Raw genomic sequence first — 21,670 nt, 5'->3', positions numbered from 1 at the left:
CAGTCACAGCATTGCTGGAATTCAAGACAGTGCATAGTCTATTGGGGGAAAGGGCTTTAGAATTGTGTCTCACTGACACCTCAGTTTTAAAAACAGCAGTCTGTGTTTTAGGTGTGTCTCTGCCCTGCGTAGGATAACCTGGGGTCACTTTTTCATAAGCCCCAGGAGCAGCAGCCTGTGCTTCTCTTGCATCTCAGTGGCAGCATTGTGGGGCTCCAGGACAGTGCACCATCTGTTGGGAATGGAGTTATAAAATGGCACTTTGCTGTAGCAGCTTAGGTCTCAAGAAATATCAGACACCCAGTGTGAGCATCCTTCCTGGGGCAATGACATAATGAAATCTCCCAGCCACACCCTCTGTTAGTTTCAGAATCTGTGAGGGTAGAGGGCTCTCTTGTGGCTAGAATTGCAGAAGTCTATGGTGAAAATGTGGACCACTGAGAATCTTTCATTTACCCTTTCCTTGTGTTGGGGAGTCTCTCTTGGCTCCCAGCTGAACGAGGTTGAGCAGACTGCCTTGATTCTTTTTCTTTCCTTGCTTAGGTATTGCCTATTCATTTCCTTTTGAACTCCAGTGTTTTCTCTTGGATGATATCTTCAAAGTGTGATTATCTACTTGCTATTTTAGTTCTTTTTAGAGGAGGAAGCTAGTACAAAATGTCTTTAGTCAACCATCTTGAAGAAATGGATACATTTCTAGACACATACCACCTACAAAGATTGAAACACGAATAAATCCAAAACTTAAAAGGCCAATAAGAAGTAAAAAGATTGAAGCCATAATGAAAATTCTCCCAGAAAATAAAACCCTGGGAACCAATGGTTTCGCTGCTTAAAACTACCAAACATTTAAAGAACTACAACATGTAGTGTTTGGTTACATGGATGAGTACTTTAGCAGTGATTTCTGAGATTTTGGTGCACCCCTCACCTGAGTAGCATACACTGAACCCAATGTGTAGTTTTTTATGCCTCACCCCGTCCCACCCTTCCCAAGTCCTCAGAGTCCATTATGTCATTCTTATGCCTTTGTGTCCTCACATCTTAGCTCCCATTTATAAGTGAGAGCATAGAATATTTGGTTTTAAAATACACACCTATGTTAGTTCTCCATTGCTACATAACACATTACCAAAAATTTGGCAGCAGATTAACACAATATATCTTCATTATCTCATGGTTTCTGTACATCAGGAGTCAGTGCAGGCATGGCTTCACTGGGTTCTCTGTTTCAGGATCTGCAATCAACCTTTCAGCTGTGGTGTGTTCTTATTTACAGGCTTGATCAGGGAGAATCTGCTTTCAAGCACGTTCAAGTTGTGAGCAGAATTCATTTTCCTGCACTCTATGACTGAGGGCACTGGTCTTTTGCAGCGTGTTGGCTGGAAGCTGTCCTCAAATCCTAAAGGCAAATCAGTTACTTGCCATATCCATGTGGCCTCTCATTTGGCAGTTCATGCACGGGTGTTTGCTTCCTCATGTCAAGCAGGAGAGCCTTTATCTTCAGTTGGCTAAGATGAAGTCTTACATAATAAAACATAATCTTGGGAGTGACATCTTATCAGCTCTGCCATATTTGTTTGGCTAGAAGCAAATCACAAGTCCCACCCAGACTCAGATTATACAGTGCTTAATACTAGGGAGTGGGGATCATGGGACCATCCTAGAATTCTACTGATCACAGCTTCCTAAAGCATAAGTACTATAATAACCTTAGTGGAGTTTATGATTAAATTACACTTCCGTGTCTAACAACTTTTAGCGGTATGTGTACATCTAGTTTTAGTACAAGCATACCTCAGAGATATTGCAGGTTCAGTTTCAGACCATAGCAGTACAGCAAATATTGCAATAAAGCAAATCAGACAAAATTTTTGGTTTCCCATGCATGTAAAAATTTTTTATACTATGCTATATTCTATTAAGTGTGCCATGGTATTATGGCTAAAAACTGTATATAACTTAATTTAAAAATACTTTATTCCTAAAAATTGCTAACACTCGTCTGAGTCTTCAGAAAGCTTTAATCTTTTCATTGGTGGGAGGTCTTGCCTACCTGTTGATGGCTGCTGTCAGGGTGGTGGTTGCTGAAGTTCAAGGTGTGGCAATTTCTTAGAATAAGACAACAGTAAAGTTTGCTGCATCAATTGATTCTTCCTTTAATGAAAGATTTCTCTGTAGCATGCAATGCTGTTTGAAAGCATTTTGTCTTCAATAGAACTTCTTTAATATTTGGAGTTAATCCTTTCAAACACAGCTGCTGCTTTGTCAATAAAGTTTATGGAATATCCTAAATCCTTTGTTGTCATTTCAACAATGTTCACAGCATCTTCAACAGTAGTTTCCAAAAAAAGAAACCACTTTTTTCCCCTCCTCCATAAGAAGCAATTCCTCATCTGTTCAACTTCTATCATGAGATTGCAGCAATTCAGTCACATCTTCAGGCTTCAGTTTTCATTCTAGTTCTCTTGCTATTTCCACCACATCTGCAGTGACTTTCTTCACTGAAGTCTTGAACCTCTCAAAGTCATCCATAAGGGTTGGCATTAACTTCTTCCAAATCCCTGTTAATATTGATACTTTGACTTCTTCCCATGAATTATGAATGTTCTTAATGAATGTTCTTAAACATCTAGGATGGTGAATCCTTTCCAGATAGCTTTTTAAAGTTACTTTGCCAAGATCCATCAGAGGAATCACTATGTATGCTGGTTATTGCCTTATGAAATATATTTGTTAAAAAATAAGACTCGAAAATTGAAATTGTTTCTAGATCATGGGCTGCAGAATGGATGTTGTGTTAGCAGGTATGAAAACAACAATAATCCCTTGTACATCTCCATCAGAGCTCCTGGGTAACAAGGTACATTGTCAGTGAACAGTAATGTTTTGAAATAATCTTTTATTTTCTGAGCACTAGGTCTCAACAGTAGGCTTAACATACTCAGTAAACCATGTTTTATAAAGCACAGGCAAAGATAGATTTAATATCATTCATAAGGGCTCCTGGGTTTTCTAAATGGTAAATGAGCACTGGCTTCAATTAAAGTCACCAGCTGCATTAGCCTGTAACAAGAGAGTTAGTCTGTCCTTTGATGTTTTTCAGCCAATCATTGGCATCTCTTCTCTAGTTAAGAAAGTCCTAGATGGGATCTTCTTCCTTACAAGCCTGTTTTACCTATACTGAACATCTATTGTTTAGTGCAACCACCTTCTTCAATAATCTTACCTAGATTTTTTGGATAACTTGCTTCAGCTTCTCCATCAGCACTTGCTTCAGCTTGCACTTTCATATTATGGAGATTCTTTCCCTAAATCTCATTAACTAACCTGTGCTGGCTTCCAACTTTTCTTCTGAAGCTTTCTCACCTCTCCTAGCCTTCATAGAATTGAAGTTAGGTCCTTGTTTTGGATTAGGCTTTGGCTTTAAGGCAGTGTTGTGGTTGGTTTAATCTTCTGTCCAGGCCACTCACATTTTCTCCATATTAACAATAAGGCTGTTTCGCTTTCTTATCATTCATGTTTTCACTGGAGTAGCACTTCTAATTTTCTTCAAGAACTTTTCCTTTGCATCACAACTTGGCTAACTATTTGGCACAAGAGGCCTATCTTTTGGCCTATCTCAGCTTTCAAAATACCTTCCTCACTAAATTTAATCATTTCCAGCTTTTAATTTAATGTGAGTGATGTGTAACTCTTCTTTTCACTTAAACATTTAGAGGCCATTGTGGGATTATTAATTGACCTAATTTCAAAATTGTTTTGTCTTAGGGAATAGGGAGTCTTTGGGAGAGGGAGTGAGATGAGGGAACAGCCAGCTGGTGAAGCAGTTGGAACACACACAACATTTTAATGATTAATTTCACTGTCTTGTAGCAATGCAGTTCATGGTGCCCCAAAACAATTACAATAGTAACAGCAAAGATGACTGATCACAGATAACCCTAACATATACAATAACAATGAAAAGGTTAAATAGTTCAAGAATTACCTAAATGTAACACAGAGACAGGAAGCTAGCTCATGGTGTTGTAAAAATGGACCAACAGACTTGCTAGCTTCAGGAGGCCACAAACCTTCAATGTGTAAAAAGTGCAGTATCAGCGAAGCATAATAAAAGCAATGTGCAATCAAAGGAGAAGGCATGCCTCTATTTACTTTCTCTTCTCTGTACTGTGTTGCTGTCATCAGTCCAAGTATCACCTGGACCTTGTGCAAGATATTTCTTTCTCCAAGATATTTAAAAAATATACCTCTGCAGTAGATATTGTTGTTGTCTCATCCAGTTTGCTTTCACTAGGCCAATGCACTCATCCCTTTGGCCCAGTGAGAGCTAGTGTGCCTGGATATAACACCCACCTCTACCTCCACTCACTTTAATGGGCATTAGCTGTGATTCGACAATACGAGAGTACAAAGAACTGGTCCCTTGTGTCAAAGAACAACCAACTAGGTTTAATATGTACTCCTGAGTGCCCAGGTCAGGCTGAAGTGAGGCTCCAACCAAGACCACATCCTTGTTCATCCTTTCCTGCCCTATCCTACTTCACACACTCTGCCTCCTAAATACTATAAATCACTTTCATGAGAATCCTTGTCTTAGGGTTTGATTTTAGGCAATCCTTCCTGACACACTCTCTTAGGTTTTTATCTTTAGATATGAAAGTCTGTAGGTGTTTACATGTCAAAATTGTTTGAGTAGTAGCTATTCCTTTGAGAATTCTCTTTGACTTTACAAGAATTTAAAATGCTTGTTACATTTGAAATGGTGATTATGTGAATATTTAAGAAGGAAAATTCCAGGAATTATATTTGTCATGCAGCTAGAAGCCTTGTTGAGTTTTTACTACTGCTACATAGGCAGGCATGAAAGTCTGGCTTTTGGATACTTAGAAAGAGACTCTTTACAGAAACCCCCTAACTTTTCCTTAGCTTGTTGTTGCAGTTTGAATTAAGACAAGTTATATAATTATCTTGAAAACCAAATAAAATTAATTATCAAAGGGCACAAAAGACAGACAAATCCTTAAAAGAAAGACAGTGCAATTCTATTTACTGATATCTTAATAAACTAAAGCATACATAATTCTTCAACAACTAATTTTTTTCTTTTTTCCTTTTTTAATAGAAAAAACATTTAGACACAGTTACGTATTTTTTTTCTGATTTGTTAACTCATTTTCAGAGTGCTATTTGATCCTTTTAGAGGTTTTTGCTAAATTCGAGTGTCACATTAATTATCCTCAGCTCTTTCCTACTTTGTGCAATAGGTAGTGGCGACATTCATCGTATCCACAACCATGCAGTGTGACCACTGACCCGTCACAACAGCCATGAGCAGTGAACAGCCAGTACCCCTGTTCTGCTGAAAACCAGCTGTCCTATTCATTAATACGTATATATTTATCTATTTTTTTATTCGTAATCTTACTTTAAAATCATTAGAGAACATTCTATTTAAGGTAACACTAAAGAAAATTTCTTTTTGAGGCAAATATGTCATTTTTTAAAAGGGAAAAGAGTAACATTAATCCTTTACATAAATCCCAATTTTATTATATCAGGTTTGTTTAAGGAAGGAAATCTTTTATTAATTTATACAAGTATGTAATATAAGTAATGAACCAGGGAATACAATTTAAATCATATCTATGATCTTGAGTTGGCCTTAATTTTCCTTTACTTGCCAATATGTAAATCTTCAGGAGAAGACTGTATGTATGATTTAGACTTGGAAACAATATTCAAGTACAAATTAGATATTTTATCAGTCTCACCATGATATATTCTCTGTCTCCATAAACCACTTGGTCACCCAAGCATGACACTTGGAAATGAATTTTCACTTTATCTTCTCTTTCTTTGTCATCTTTACCTCATACTATATTATTTGTAACTAAGTTCAGCTGATTCTAATATCTAAACATTTCCCTGACCTTTATTTATTTGTCTAAAATATAAATGTGAGTATGCTACTGATTTTCTTAAGACACATGAAGGGCTCCATTCATTCAGGATTTGTTAAAGATCAGACTCCTTGTGTGGCTATAAGACCCTTCACAGTTCAGTCTCTGCCATACGCCTATGTTTGTGCTCTGTTCCAGGTTAACAGCCTTTTTGTTCATGAGGACTGGCATGCTTTCTCATTCCTCTTGACTTCAGCTCATTGAGTTGCATCTTGCTGCAATTTCTTTCTTTTATTTCTACACCAAGACAGGCACTGCCTATCAATCATGACACCATTTAAAGGTTAGCTCTTGAGTGAGTTCTCTGTCATCTCTGGGCAGAGTTAGGGATTTCTTTATGTTTTCTTTGCACATTGTGAATACATCTCTTGTAGCACAGGATTGTGAGTTCCTTTAGGATCTAGTCTGTGTTCTCCTTATCTTTTATTACCAGCATCTAGCCTAGCCAATTGCTTATCACACAGCACTCAATAAGTTGTGACTTTTGAGTGCGTGAATAATTATATGTTTATAGTCTACTTTATTAGTAGTAGTATTTTTTAGATGGAGTCTCGCTCTGTCACCCAGGCTGGAGTGCAGTGGCACAATCTCGGCTCACTGCAACCTCTGCCTCCCGGGTTCAAGTGATTCTCCTGCCTCAGCCTCCTGAGTAGCTGGAATTATAGGCATGTGCCACCACGCCCGGCTATTTTTTGTATTTTTCGTAGAGTTTCAGCATGTTGGCCAGGTTGGTCTCGAACTCCTGACTTTGTGATCCACCCACCTCGGCCTCCCAAAGTGCTGGGATTACAGGTGTAAGCCAACATGCCTGGCCTAGTCTACTTTAAATTACTAAATTGTTTCACTGACTCTAATTTTTTTTAACACTTTGAAAAATAGACTTCTCAGTCACCTATAATTTACTATAGGTTCTTACAATATAAGACATGGTAAGTACTAAATAATCAATAAATATTTTTGGAATAAATGAATGATTTAATTGATGCAGTTCTGAAACCCCACAAGCAAGGGAAGTCTGTTAGATTTCCTTTTTGTAACTATCTCATTGTATCATAACTTTTAAGAATCTTACACAATTTTTGCAAAAATCATGTTTTACTGATTTCATTACTATTTCTTTTGAATGGTAAATATACTATTATAATGACACAATCTGAACCTATTCCCTGCTCTTTTTAAGTTTGTACCTCTTTAAAATAATAGCTTTAAAGTCAGAATATAACATTTTTTAGATGTCATTTTTTCATGCACTATTGTGTTCATAGTAAAATTGTGAAGTACAGAAATTTCCCATATACTCCTTGCTCCCATACATGTATAACTTCTTCCATTATCAACATCCCTCACTAAACTGGTATGTTTGAGGATACAACATTCTTTATCTCAACTTGAAGTAATCTAAGTATTGTCACAATAATTATTGCAATGTATATGTTTATTTAGATAAATGTCCTCTAAATAGGCAAACTATGCACAGTATTACCAAATACCACTAATAATAGCATTGAGTAATACCCTGTCCAAAAGAAAAAGACAAAGAAGAAAATATAACAGTTTATGTTCAACAGACTCTTCGCTGAAGACAATGTCATGACAACATTTGGTGTTTCTTTCGTATGTTAACATTTACCTGTTATTTGCAATGTTCTTGGACAGATACCATGGTGGTTTTAAAGATAAGGGTTTAATCCCTGACTTAAGAGTTACCAATCCTTTAGGAAAATTTGGATAGGATGGTAACTATAATGAAAGGCTATGTGTCGTAAATGTATTAGTGGTCAAGGACAATGGGCATTGGGAGGAAATAAATCAATTCGGGTTATAGAAAAATCACAGAGCCAATGAAATACGATCATATCTTAAAAATGAATAGGATGTCAACATCAGGAAATGAACAAGTTTTCATAACTGAAAGTGTATCAGGAGGGAGAGTAGAGGAGGGAAATCATTTATGCTAGTGTATAAGGGTTCTTGTCTCCATTATCCCCAAATCACCACCCAGACTAGGTACATCTTCCTCCGTTTCTGACCGTCATCCTCTAAGAGAAGTTCTATTTTTTTCCAGACTAAGTGCTGAAGGACATCAGACAAGGAAAAGTTCTAACCATTATGTAGTTTTGTTTACATAAAGAAGCTACATAGTATGAAGATGAGAAACAGTGAGGAGTGGGGAGAGAGAAAGGCATGCTTCATGAGCCAAAGCAGAGAGGGTTGTTGGGGATTTGGTTTGCAGGGAACTCCAGAGCAGTGATGAGCACAAGAGAACTGGGCATTAGCGGAAGAAGTTGAGATGAGTTTCCACGGGTTAGAAATGGGATTTCCTTTAATGTTCCTAAACACAGGAAAGCAGAGTGGATTTCCATGACCAAATTTTGGCTGCTGGAGTGAGTCTCCGTAGATATGACTTGAGAGGCTTTTGTATGAGGACCTGACTTTTATTAGGTTTATTATCATAGACCTTATCTCACAGATCTATAGAGAACTCAAACAAATATACTATTATAATGGCAAAATATATTATATAGAGGCACTTGGTATGTTTTAGGTGAGGATAGGTGGTTACATTTCATTGGGATGATGGGATTACAAAAATGAAAATTGAAAATCTTGCCTGGAAAAATAGTGTGTTTCATGTGTGCATGTTTGGAGGAGGGGATGGTCGGCTTCTGATTGCCTTGAGGGTCGTGTTATTGAGGTGAGTTTCACTGCGGTGGCAAGTAAAAGACATTAAATAGCTTTGTTCAGACAGCAAGGTGACCATTGTTATTCCTAGGAACCTTTTATTTGGCAGTTATGCGTACATGAGGTAGAGGAGAGACACTGAAGGTAGGAAAGCTAATTGCTTCAGGAGGCTATTGAAATATTCTTGTGAAGGAGTGTCCAAAACTTTTCGATTGTGCATCTCTCATGAGAGAAATTTGAAGCATACTAGGCATGGTGGCTCGTGCCTGTAATCCCAGCACTTTCGGAGGACGAGGCAGGAAGATCACTTGAGGCCAGAAGTTCAAGACCAGCCTGGGTTACATAGTCGGACCTTGTCTCTACAAGAATTTAAATGATTAGGTGGGTGTAGTGGCATGTGCCTGCAGTCCCAGCTAGTTGGGAGACTGAGGCAGGAGAATCACTTGAACCCAGGAGTTTGAGGCTACAGTGAGCTATGGTGACCCCACTGCATTCCAATCTTATTGAGACAGCAAGACCTTTTTTCTAGAAAAAGAAAAAGAAAAAACACACCAATTTGGAACACACACTACTGCACTACGATATTGGATTGTTTGTTTATAATATCTATCTATCTATCTATCTATCTATCTATCTATCTATCTATCTAATCTATCATCTATCTATCTATCTATCAATCAATCATCTATGTATCTATCTATCTATCTGTCTATCATCTATCTATCTTACAGATATTATAAAACATTTGGCCAGTCATGGTGGCTCACCCCTGTAATCCCAGAACTTTGGGAAGCCAAGGCAGGCAGATCACCTGAGTTCAGGAGTTTGAGACCAGCCGGGCCAACATGGCAAAACCCCATCTCTACTAAAAAAAGAAAAAAAAAAAAAATATATATATATATATATATACACACACAAATTAGCTGGACGTGGTGGCATGCGACTGTAATCCCAGCTACCCAGGAGACTGAGACAGGAGAATCACTAGAACCCAGAAGGCAGAGTCTGCAGTGAGCCAAGATCTCACCACTGCACTCCAGCCTGGGTGACAGAGCAAGATTCCTTCAAAAAAACCAAAACAAAACAAAACAAAAAACAAACAAAAAAAAACACATGGAAATACAAATGCCCTAATTTATTGACATATTACCCTTTTTAGTATATTCTGACCATTCTGAAAACTGCCCATCTAGAGAGAAGATGACAAGGATCTTACTACAATTGTGGAGGTAAAAATAGCCAGAGTTGGGGACAACTGTAAAGGTTGTCATATTTGACTAATGATTTGGGCATAAAGGAGAGAGAGGTGGAGTAATGACTCCCACATTTCAGGCTTGTTAGAAAGGTAGAATATACTTTAAGTAACAGAAATGTGTTGTTGGTGTAAGAATATTGTTTTGAGGGGAATATAATAAAGCTGGTCTTGGCAACGTTAATTCAGAATTCTAGTGAATGGTTAGGCAGAACAATCTGGCAGAAAATTGGAATTTCAGCATTGGAACCTAGGAGTGACATTGTGTGGTTGGAGATTCAAACTGTACATCCTCACATTAGATGTAATATATATAGCTGAAGTAAAGAGTTTAAATAAAGAAAAAAAATCTGAGAAAAGAGGACGAATCTCTGAAATCTGTTTCCACTCTTGAAGCAGGTTTAGCTTTAGGGCAGTAGGTAAGCAGAAAAGGAATGGTGTAAAGAAACAATGGAGAAAGACACCAAGAGAAGATAGATTTTTTTTTTTTTTTTTTTTTTTTTTTTTTTTTTTTTTTGGAGACAGAGTCTCACTCTGTTGCCCAGGCTGGATCTCATCTCACTGCAACCTCTGTCTCCTAGGTTCAAGCGATTCTCCTGCCTCAGCCTCCTAAGTAGCTGGGATTACAGGCATGTGCCACCACGCCAGGCTAATTTTTGTATTTTTAGTAGAGACGAGGTTTCACCATGTTGGTCAAGCTGGTCTCGAACTCCTGACCTTGTGATCCGCCCACCTCGGTGGCCCAAGGTGTTGGGATTACAGGCGTGAGCCACCGTGCCCAGATGAGAAGATAAATCTTTAATAAAGTCTAGTGTGTTCAGTAATATCAATGGTTGCAGGGAAACTTAGGAACAAAAACCGAGAAGTCTATTGAACTAGCAGTTAAAAGCCAGCTTCTTTGGGGTGATTAAAAAGCTACCGTCTTTTGTAAATCTTAGAGAATAGATATGTCAAAAGTCTAAAGATGGCACTGACTTAATTTTCTGAAAAGAAAAAAAATTCTATTAAATGTAGACTTCAATAAGATATATTTCTAGAAAACAGCTTCATTTTAAAGTTAATACTTTTAAATGTCAACTTTAATTAGGAGACAATATTTAAGTATCTTAAAAAATGTAAGTAAAAACTAAAGCCAGAGGCATGTCATTCTAAGAAAACTTTTTACTCTCATTGTTCTTTTATTTAAATATACATTTTGTCATAATTAAACATTTTTGCTAAACTAATACAAAATGCACTAACACATTTACATATTTATTAACATTGTGCATGATTTTGTATTTTTATTAATAATTTTATGTTTTAATAGTCATAATTATTATTTTAATGGATGTATGATACTTCATCTCAAGACATACTACAATTTCTTTTGGTTCTTGTGGTGATTTTCTATGTATGAGAGTGAAGGACCATCAGTCAAGAGGGCCTGCAGAAGGGAAATAAGAATTTTCCTTATTTTCTTTGAATACAATGAGACTTGGTTTTTACCTCACATTTACAGTATTTATTTTCTCTGTTGGGAATTATTTTCTGCTTGCACTGGATGAAATAACATTTTGCCCTGAAGTCCATGATTTACTCCTATACTTGATTAAAATAGTGCATTTAGAACTTTATAATCATATACTGACATTTCGTTTAAAAACAAGATGCATCTCAAAAACAAATTTTAACACATTTGAAGATGTTTTTTCATCTAACTTATGTTTTTGCACATGTAGAAAATTACTTCATGTTAGTGTTCTTTATGCTGTTTGATTTTGAGATGGACATCAAATAATGTGCCTAGAAACAAAATTTGTAGATTCTTAAAACTGTGGTGGAACTTTTAAAGCCATTCAGTTTTTCTGACTTAGAAATCAGTCATTTGAGAATCTAGTACCAACAGAAATCAACAGAGGAGAGTGTCTCCACTGACGTATTGACAAATCTCCATTCAAGATATTGGTAAAAGTGTATAATATTTTTGAATTAAAATTTTTAGCTTGTAATAATTTTGATTGGTATATCAAATTGACCACACCGATGGAGGAAATCATCAAACTACTCATATAGGATATGGTCATTTCAGATCACGTAATAATTATAGCCATCTCTCTATATACTTGGGGATTGGTCTAAGACCTTCACATATGCCAAAACCAACACATATTCAAGTCCCAAAGTCAGTCCTGTGGAACCCATGTAAATATAAAGTCAGCCCTCCTTATATGGGTTTCACATACATAGATCCAGTACATACATTTTTGATCCACTTTGGTTGAAAAAAAAATCCATGTAAAAGTGGACTCATGCAGTTCAAACCTATGTTGTTCAAGGATCAGCTGCACTTTATCCTCAGGAAGTGGACAAAAATCTTCTTTGTTATAGCTAGAACCCATTTCCTCTTTTTTGATCTTCAGAAAGTAACTTTCCCAGTTTATTGATGTGTATTATATGTAACAGAACTACCACATTTACTCTAGTAAAGCAGAGATCACATCTACAACTTGTCTTCGGTCCATCACCTCTGTCCTTTAGTTATAGAGGCAGAATAATCGGATAGTATGATATTGAGTAAGCACTGTGTGTGTATGCATGTGTGTCTTTATGCATACATAAACCAGTTAAATATAGGTATCATAGAAAGCAATGAATCTATAGTTTCTGTCTTCAAAGGACTTACAAGTTCATTTGGCGATAAGATACCTAGACATAAAGAACTACTTGGTATAAACTACACAATCAGGTACAAACCATGTAAGTGCTTGAGGTATTAAGTAGTACAAGGTGGCTTGGAGATCAAGGGAAGGCTTTGCAGAAGTGAGTGTGGTGATAGGTCTGGAAAGGATCTTATTATGTACACATAAACATACAGAAAACAGGAGCAGAGGGAGATAAAGAAAATGGAAGAGAGAAGTGTCTCCTGCCTCTCACCTGGGTGAATAGGCTGGCGATCGGCATTATTATATATCTACCATGTTCCAGACTCTATGTTTCATGCTTTGTAGATTTTTCTTGATTAAGCATGAAGCAAATAAGATTAAGCATGAGGCAAATAAGACGTTAATTTTTTTTTTTTTTTTTTTTTGAGACAGGGTCTCCTCTGTTGCCCTGAGTAGCTGAGACTATAAGCACCTGCCACCACACCTGGCAATTTTTTTTTTTGTATTTTTTGTAGGGGCTGGGTTTCACCATGGGGTCCAGGCTGGTATTGAACTCCTGGGCTGAAGTGATCCTCCCAGCTTGGCCTTCCAAAGTGGTGAATGTGTATTTAATAAATTATGCTGATGTTTTCCCACTCAGAGAGTCTTAGTTGTCTTTGTTTTTCAAGTAGCTTGCAGATTGACTTTTCTTGTTATTTTTAGCACACACAAGTAGGATCATATATTTAAAATTCTTCAACATTGCTTTGGGATTCAGGTTCTCTACAACTTAACAGTGATTCTGTAAAATGTCTAAATACTTTTCTCCAATTCCTGTTACATAAACATACTTTTATATAAATAAGTTTTGTAAAATAATCATGTCTGGAAATAATACATTAATAATGTTCCCCCTTTCACTGAGGAGAAATTGGAGACACAGGAAAGACGTCTAAACTACGCAGTGAAACAGTGGTAAATTCTATACTAATACCCATAAACTGTCCAAAAATTCTATTTAAAAAAATGTTAAGTGCTTTTAGATTCATGGTTCTGATACGGGAGGCAGGGAAGTGCTGGGAGGAGAAAAGTGGGGTCCCTAGCAAGGGTTCCACCCTCAGGCCTGTGCCCACAGTCCTAGGTGAGGACAGGCACTCCTGTTTTCATGCCAAATGTTGCATTTCCTAAGACCACCCTGGCCTGCCATGCCCCCATCCTGTGCCTATAAAAACCCCAAGACTCTAGCGGGCACAGACACAAGTGGCTGGACGTTGAGAGGAACACACCGGCAGAAGAACACACTGGTAGACACCAGTAGACACCACAGGCCACCTATAGCGGCATGACGCTGAGTTCGGCCAAGGGCAGTGGGAGGAGAGCCTGGCAGCTGAGTGGCCCGACCCCAGGGGAAGACCACCTTCCTACTGGCCTCCCCATCCATCTGCTAAGAGCTACTTCCACCATTCAATAAAACCTTGCACTCATTCTCTAAGCCCATGTGTGAGCTGATTTTTCCAGTACACTAAGGCAAGAACCTGGATACAGAAAGCCATCTTTCCTTGCGATAAGGCAGAGGGTCTAATAGAGCTGATTAACACATGCCACCAGCAGATGGCAAAACTGAAAGAGCGCACTGTAACACACGCACACTGGGGCTTCGGAAGCTATAGACACTCAACCCTAGACACTGCTGCGGGGTTGGAGCCCATGCTCCCCATCATCTCCCCATATGCATGTTCTCCCTAGTGGTATGCGCAGTGGTGCACTGAAAAAGTGAGCCACGCCCTCATCGCAGGACCTGCGAGGGAATTTTTCCCATTTCAACTGGGGCTTATCTGGGATCCTGGAAGGTGAGTGTGAATGCACAACTGTCAGATCTGTCTCTTTTCCAAAACCCTGCCATTTCTCTCTCTTTCCTGCAAGTAACAGGCTCTATTTACCTTCACGGAGTTTTAAACTGCCCTGACCGGGCTAGTCAAAACACCCAGACTTCGTCTATTTTCTCTTTCTCATAGTTTGAAATAGCTCTTATCTCTTGTTTTATAATGTTAGGAGTTTTGCTACAGGCTGCAGCCATGTTACTAAGTAAAATGAGTGCAGCCATCAAAGGTGCAAATCAGACCAATTGCTCCTAGAGGTGCCATCTTCACTTCCACCCCAACAGCTGCAGACCCACGCAGCTCAAGACAGCTCCCCTTACCCTCTCCCCTCCCAGCTCGGGTGCCTGAGCACAGCCACAGGGGTTGGGGGGCATTAGAAAACCGCGGCGGTGGCCAGGACCCCACAGGGCACGTCTCGTCCACCGTGCCAACAGAGCATTTCTATCCTGGCCGAGGAATTCAACCGGGTCTGAACTGGGGAAGGATACAGGGATTAAAGCGACTCACTTGCACTGAAGAAGGCGTTCTTCCCCGAGGACCTTCCCTTTTGCCCCTTATACTGTTTTTCTCTTTTTCCCTTTCGTGTGAGAGGACTGACCCCTCCCAACACTCTGTTTCTGATAGGGAAGTTGATGGAGGAACAGCCCCTTCTGGCTGATAACTGCACATTTGGCAGGGCTCACTTGACACACTCTAAACAGGTACAAACAGCCTCTGAAATACCTTTTCAGTCCCAAACTCGATTCCAAGCTTCAGGCTGTGGCCCTAGAAAGAAAAACTCCATGGCATAAACAGGCCCAGGGAACTCAAAGGTTGTCCACAGCAGGAAAAAATGGAGGCATAGGTGATGGCGGTTAATTCCTATTCTCTAGGTTTTCCCTGCTTCGTGGGCAGATACCTCATGGGTATCTATGGCTAGCACCTGTCAAGGTCACCAGGACTCAGGGATAAGAGGTGGAAGGGAAGGGAGGATGCCTGCTTTGCTTTCTCTCTTCATCACACCCTGTGTTTTTGCTGAAAGAAGGAAGGGAATGAAGTAAACCTCTATTTACTGTCTTTCAGAATGGGCAACTGGCTGTCTTCACCACCCCCCAACTTATATTCTTCTGGAGTATATCCTGAACTGTTGGGACTGTTTTGACCCTCAGAATCTGTAGGAAAAATGATTCATAGCCCTCTGAACAAAGGTTTGGCCAAATTATGATTTACAGCAAGGACAGACTTGGCCTCAGGAAGGAACCATTCATTTCAATATCATCCAGCAGTTAGAACTTTTCTGTAGATGTGAGGACAGGTGGTCCGAGACCCCAAATGTGCAGGCTTTCTATACTTTGCAAGGCAATCCAGACCTTTGCTGATAGTGTAGAGTTGATCCAGCCCTCCTGCTTTCCATCTTAGGAAAGACTGCAAGGGGTAAGCCTGGGGAATTAAAGAGCTCTGGAGTCACTCCCAGCAGAGGAAGCAGGTCCCTCAAGCCCTGCTCCTCCGGGTCCACCTCGACCTCCCTATTCAGCTTCAGCATCTCACTCACCCCCTCCTAAAAATCCTCACCCTAAACAAGCCCCAGTCTCACTCTTGCCCCTTCAACAAATGCCCAGTGAATTTGGACCCAGTAAGGTCCAGGTCCCCTTCTTCCTACAGGAGTTAAAGCAAATTAAGGGGGATCTTGGCAAGTTTTGAGATGACCCTGATAGATATATAGCGGCTTTCCAGAATTTCACCCAAATATTTGAACTCTCCTGAAGAGACATTATGTTACTTTTGAATTAGAACCTGACAGACACTGAGAAACAGGCCACTCTGCAAGCAGCAGAGAGATTTGGTGATGAGCTTTGCACCACATATAGCGTCAGAGAAGGGAAAAAACAGTATCCAACTGGAAGAGAAGCAGTACCAGTGAATGACCCTAAATGGGATCCCAATGATGAGATAGGAGACTGGAAGAGGAGACACTTTCAAGTGTGCATAATGGAGGGCTTACGTAGGACTAAGACCAAGCTCTCAATTATACTAAGTTGTCTATGATTGACCAGGGATTTGATGAAAATCACACTGCCTTCCTGGAGAGGCTAAGAGAGGCCTTGGTAATGCACACCTCTCTGTCTCCTGATTCAGTCTAGGGAAAGCTAATCCTATAGGATAAATTTATTACTCAGGCAGCTCCTGACATCAGGAGGAAGCTACAAAAACAGGCCCCGGGACCAGATAGTACATTAGAAGACCTCCTGAAAGCGGCCACCTCAGTCTTTTACAATAGAGAAAGGGAAACACAAGAAAGAGGCAAAAGCTTGAATGGCCACTGTGCAAGGCCAAAAACCCCAGAATTCTCAGTGTACACCTGTTAACGGCTACAGATGTGGCAAGAACAGTTATCTTTCTTCTAAGGTTTAACGGCTTCCATACAAAGTTTAATTTCTTTTTTTTTTTTTTTTTTTGAGACGGAGTCTCGCTCTGTGGCCCAGGCTGGAGTGCAGTGGCCCGATCTCGGCTCACTGCAAGCTCCGCCTCCCGGGTTCATGCCATTCTCCTGCCTCAGCCTCCCGAGTAGCTGGGACTACAGGCACCTGCCACGACGCCCGGCTAATTTTTTGTATTTTTAGTAGAGATGGGGTTTCACCATGTTAGCGAGGATGGTCTCGATCTCCTGACCTCGTGATCCGCCCGCCTTGGCCTCCAAAAGTGCTGAGATTACAGACATGTGCCACTGCGCCCAGCCACAAGGTTTAATTTTTTTCACCAGAAACAGCTCTGGGTACAATGTTGTTGTTAGTATATTTCACTTCTTATCTCTGTAATCTTTGGCACTAAATTCTTTCCTTGTGTAATACACATGTTTAAACCATGCATACTTAACTTTATAAAACTTTTTTTTTTCTCTCATGCCTAGAAGCCATCAAACTCCAAATGGTCTGTCAACCAGAGCCTCAGGTGATGGCTCCCCTTTGCAAGGAACCGTTATATTAACCTCTGGGAGGAATCTGACTGCCATTTTACCCAAAACAATGCCCCTGTCAGCAGGAAGCAGCTAAGACCGATAGTCATCCATATTTTAATGGCAGTTAGACGTACCTCTTCAGAGGAGGGAAATGATAAGGGAGAGGGGCTGGGAAGTGCTGGGAGAAGGGCAGCGTTCTTGGTGAGGGCTCCATCCTCAGGCCTGTGCCCATAGTCCTAGTTGAGGACAGGCACTCCTGTTTTTGCACCCAAATGTTGCATTTTCCAAGATGACCCTGGCCTGCTATGCCCCCATCCTGTGCCTATAAAAACTCCGAGACCTTAGCAGGCACAGACACAAGTGACTAGACGTTGAGAGGAAAACATCAGCAGAAGAACACACCGACAGACACGAGCAGACGCTGGCATGCCATCTACAGTGACACGATGTGGAGTTCAGCCAAGTGTGGTCGGAGGATAGCCCGGCCACTGGGTGGCCCGACCCTAGGGGAAGACTGCCTTCCCACTCCATTCCCTTTCTGGCCTCCCATCCATCTGCTGAGAGCCACTTCCACCATTCAATAAAACCGTGCACTCATTCCCTAGGTCCACATGTGATCCAATTTTTCCAGTACACTAAGGCAAGAACTGGGGATACTGAAAGCCCTGTGTCCTTGCAGTAAGGCTGAGGGTCTAATAGAGCTGATTAACACATGCCACCTTCAGACAGCAAAGCTGAAAGAGTGCACTGTAGCACACGCACACTGGGGCTTTGGGAGCTGTGAGCACTCAACCCTAGACACTGCTGTGGGGTCAGCGCTCCCTATGAGCTGCCTGTTTGCATGCTGCCCCTAGGGGTATTAGCAGTGAGGCACGGAAGAAGTGAGCCACACCCCATCACACGCCTTGTGATGGGGATTAGGGAACTTTTCCTGTTTCAGTTCCTGTATTATATTGTTATTTTCAGGGGCAAAGGACTTCTGACTGTTAGTTAGTACTATGCTTCATGAGACTTCTGAAGTATGTTGAACGCAAGGCTATTTAATCATATGACTTTCTAACGTGCCCATAGTGTCCCTGATTGTTGAAGCACACATAGTGAAATAGGAACAGAATCCAGTTGCCATTGAGGTACTGAAACTAGCTAACTCACATTTAATCAACAAAAGAGTTGTGCAAAAAAGAAACTTTCTTTTTTAGTTGTCTGTTTCTAACAGTAGATGATACTAAAAAGAGGTATAGACAACAAAAGGAATCATATGAGAAGTACATAGAATGAGATAATTGAGCAAAATTTCAAGACGTTTCCTAAAAATGTAGACATTGTTCATTTTGTAGGCTGAAGGAAAAATGAAGTAATGGTGGAGATTGTCTTTGAGTATTTTTGCATTAATTTCATTGAACATGATGACTGATCTCTGTTAGAATTTCTTTTTTGCTGTTTTATAGCTAAGAGAGAAAGCACTTCTCTCTCTCTTTTTTTTTTAAGCACGATATAATGTCTCTGCCACTGGGTTGAATATGTCTCTATGATCTACCCCTATTGTCTATAAAATTCCCTGGATAGTAGTTGACAGTCAATTGTTCAATAATGAGTGATCTATCCTGGAACCTGCATAATTAGATTTCATTTTGCTTAGTATATATTAGGTTGGTGCAAAAGTAATTGCAGTTTTTGCCATTACTTTTAATGTGAAAAACGCAATGACTTTTGCAACAACCTGATATATAGTTTTCACTTGGTCATTTAGACAAGCTACATTAAATATTGCTTTTTGTTTCAGAAGTCTTTGCTTTTCAGTCTAGTGGTAAGCTTCTTTCACATTAGCTTTCAAAAAATGAATCTTCATTTCAGTTCTAAACTTTAAGTTGTAATTTCAATGACTTTACTATCTGTAATGTTCTCTGTCATTATTGCTAAGTAAATCACAAGAACCTTGTTTCCAAAATAATAATTTTGAGAAACAATTTGAGAGTTTATACAGAAATTTTCTAAGGTTTGGTAATAGAAAAAAAATTTAAAGCTCCTGGAAGGATTTCTATTTACACAGTTTCCAGATAGGGAACTAGTAACTTGCTGATGTTTTAATAAAGAAAAATCTTGAATGCCAAACATTGATCAATGTTCTCTTTATTTTGCTTGTACTGAAATGAGGACATTTATTTAAAAATCAGTCTGAACAAGCAGCTGTCTATTATTGTGTCCTGTGTAATCTCACATATGTGATTAAATACAAAACCCATGTATTTATTTGTTCTTTTGGAAACCTATTTATTTTTGCTTCTGAGGCCCCTAAAAAGAATAGGTAAACTTTTTTTATGTTTAACTCATATTTCTCATCCAAAGTATTAACATATTAAAATGCAAACCATCTCAACAAAATTTTTATCTTTTCCTTGTAGTTAATACTTATTCTGGAAGTTACAGGTCTGAGAGAGAGAGAATTATGGAAAAAATGTATTTAAATAGAACGTGTTATGCTGCCAAAGTCTTAAATCAATCATGACAACACTGTTCACAGTGACTTGTTTCTTTATTACCCCAAGGCTTATTGGTTGATTTTTGACCATTCTAGCACCTTTCCATATGAACACATTTCCATATGATTTCTACTGTTAAATGTCTATTTAGACTGCAGTTCTTGCGATTTTATAAGATGATTTCCTGGATGATTTCTTCATTTTCTTGACATAATAGGTACCACATTCAGCTATTTTACTTTTCTCTGTAGCTTCCTTGTGGGTCCTTGGAGACAGGGGTGGTAAAGAGAATTTCCCACTTTTGAGGTCTCACTTTTCATGGTTAGTGTAATTCTATTTTCTCAAGCAACAGTTTCACTGAAAGTGACATGTTTCTTCTTGGTTCTTTGTTATTTGTGTCTTTTCAAATTCCCAGGAAGTGTGATTTCTAAAGCATGGTCACTAAGTAGGTTACTATTGTTCCTAAAGTGGAAATTACATTAGTGGAGGAGAAAGTCAGACTTTTCTTGTAGTTCCTACCTCTTAATTCACTTTGATTCAAAAAAAGCATTTAGCAGATATGTAGTTCCAGGTCTTCAAAATCCAGAGATGAGCAAGATCACCTCAGTGTCAAAGCCATAGCCCTTGGTCAGCAGAAGACAAGTTAGAGGCTGATGACTGGCTTTCTAATTCACAGTCACTGAAGCATCTCCACACTGACCGTAACCCTCTAGGAAAATTAGTTGGTGTATATTTTGCTTAATTATCAAAAACGTATATGTGTAATTAATTTTTTTTAGGTTTTTGATTGGATGAATGAAAAGAGATAAAGCCAAAATGTTATTCTATCCTTTAGGACAATCTGCTAGTAATATCCTTAACTTTTATATGTGATTTGGTTTTGAGGACTTGAACATAGTAGGTTTGCAAAGTTATTTCTTTCTTTTGTTCATAAATGGAATAAAAATCTAAGAAATCTGTGAATGAGTATGACCAAAAGATTTTTCTATTTTAAAAGATAAAATCATGACAATGTAGAGAAAGAATAACATAGTTTTTAAAAAAGACCAGTGAAAATGGAATGTAATTACATGTTATGTTGTGAATTGTTATTCCTGATACATGAATTGTGCACACCAATTCAAACTGAAGGTCCAGCTTGTGAAGGTCTTGACCTAATAACATCAAAAGCTATATGTCAGTTACATTCTTCCTTTCTGCTCCATTCGTTCTTGTTTACTATTCTCTGTAGATTTGTTTTTAAATGTATTTCACATGTTTCTGAATAAGAGAATGTAATCTAGTGATGGTTAATTTTGTATGTCAACTTAGCTGGGCCATGGGATTCCCAGATATTGGGTTAAACATCATGCTGAGTGTGCCTGTGAGAGTGTTTTAGGATGAGACCAACATCTGAATTAGCAGGACAAGGAAAGCAGACTGCCCTCCCCATGAAACTGGGGTGGGCTTCATCCAGTCAATGCCTGAATAGAGCAAAAAGGCTGATGCTGCCAGGTAAGAGAAATTTCCTCTCCTCTGATTGCCTTTGAGCTAAGGCTTTGATCTTTTACTGCTTTCAGACTTGGACTGGAACTTACTTCACCAGATCTCATGGTTCTTGGGCCTTCAGACTCAGGTTGGAACTATGCTATCAGCTTTCCTGGATCTCCAGCTTGCTGACTACACAATCTAGGACTTCTCAGCCTTTGTAATTGTGTAAGCCAATTTTGTATAACAAATCTCTATCCATTTATCTAGAAACAATAAATATATGTTTATTGTTCATATATAGATATGAAGTCTTGTGCTTCATAATGACATCTCAATGAGGGACTGCATATACGATGGTGGTCTTGTAAGATTATAAAGGAG

General features: G+C 39.1%; 1 long non-coding RNA gene across 1 annotated transcript in view; it reads right to left on the bottom strand.

The window, feature by feature from the left end:
- LOC134758261 (uncharacterized) overlaps positions 1–15,213 on the bottom strand; it is a 35,490-nt gene extending 20,277 nt beyond the window's left edge. The window contains exon 1 of the long non-coding RNA XR_010133249.1: positions 15,128–15,213. This is a non-coding gene — a long non-coding RNA (uncharacterized lncRNA). The remainder of the gene's footprint in view (positions 1–15,127) is intronic.
- Positions 15,214–21,670: the final 6,457 nt, after the last annotated feature.

This window comes from Gorilla gorilla, chromosome 3 (assembly GCF_029281585.2).
Source record: "Gorilla gorilla gorilla isolate KB3781 chromosome 3, NHGRI_mGorGor1-v2.1_pri, whole genome shotgun sequence".
NCBI classification, from domain to species: domain Eukaryota; kingdom Metazoa; phylum Chordata; class Mammalia; order Primates; family Hominidae; genus Gorilla; species Gorilla gorilla.
This window is presented reverse-complemented; position numbering and strand designations above follow the sequence as displayed.